The sequence below is a fragment of the Sphaeroforma arctica genome, assembly GCF_001186125.1.
Source record: "Sphaeroforma arctica JP610 unplaced genomic scaffold supercont1.392, whole genome shotgun sequence".
Lineage (NCBI taxonomy): Eukaryota > Ichthyosporea > Ichthyophonida > Sphaeroforma > Sphaeroforma arctica.
Genome location: NW_014040166.1, coordinates 72,307 through 73,695, shown reverse-complemented (window position 1 = coordinate 73,695; position 1,389 = coordinate 72,307).

Genomic DNA, 1,389 nt, shown 5'->3' with positions numbered 1-1,389 from the left:
AACGTAAGTACGTACATAAAATTGTCGTACAAATATCCAGGCACCAATGACGACTGGACCCGACCCGTGAGTGAGCACGTTCCACACAACCAACTTTTCCGAAAGAATTAGATCCACGGTATCAGCAGATCAGTAATTTGAACAATAACTCGCACCATCTAGTGAGACGTCCGCGGCACGGATGTTAGACTGTCACTCTCGACCCATACGAGACAGACAGCCAAACTGGTATACTGTTTCAATACACCAGCAGCACTGAATCCATTTCAAAAAGTGCCATTAGGTACAGATATTCGAGTAGCCAGTATACAGGCGCCCTACACGACGTTCTCTCCGGAAGATCTCCCTGACATTGACGGGGTTACCAATAAACCGTGGAACCTGTCACGCCCACCACCACACAATTTTTGACCACCCAGATACGGACGCGCCGATGTACAACAGACGCAACACTAAGAACTCGAAGGTCTCGCGAGTTTTTACTAAGCCAGAGACATTGCAACAGATTGTGGCTTCAAACCTTCAGTGCATCAATAAAGATTTTCCACCAGAGTCTAAATATATACAAACGGAACGTGACCCATGTATGTAAGTGTTTGCTATTTTGGGTTTTGTTATGGACTAACAATGGACTTCACTCATCCTCAGCAAAAAGTACATTCTAGCAAGTTTTTGCTTGGATGCAGTTCATACATTTGGCCCAATTCGGATTGTGGAATGTATAAACCGTCCGAGTGCTAAGTGACTGCGAACCATAGCCTCGTGTATCTGGGCTTTCCTTAAATATTCTCTATTTATAATATCAAGAGCCTAAGGCCACAATTTTAATTAATATACGTCACAGGCTAAAAATACAGTGACTATGTATAAATTGTATATTTTAAAAAGCCAGAGCCGGAGAGCCCAGTACACCCCGGCCCCAGAGTCCAAGACTCCCCGAGACTGTCAGGACTCTCACCCTGGGTCTCAGGGGACAGCCTGACAGGGACCCGTCACCCGATTCCCGAGTCCCGACAGTCTTCTTATTTATACAAAACAAAACAAAACCCAAAATATGTATATATATATTGTTTTTTGTTGTTAAAAGAAATAATAAACGAAAAATTGACGTGGATTTGGATTGCAACCAGTTACTTTAACTTATTTAGCCACACTTCTTGTATGTGTGGGGATGAGGGCGACTGAGAGTCTGGGACTCTGTCACTCTGGGAGTCCGCGTCTTGGACTCCTGGGACTGGATTCTGGAAGGCTGGGTACATAATGCTAAATGCACAGATGAAATATGTACAACTGATAATAAATATCTATATCTACATATCTATATACATATACATGTACATATGCATATACATATACATATACATATACATATACATATACATATACATA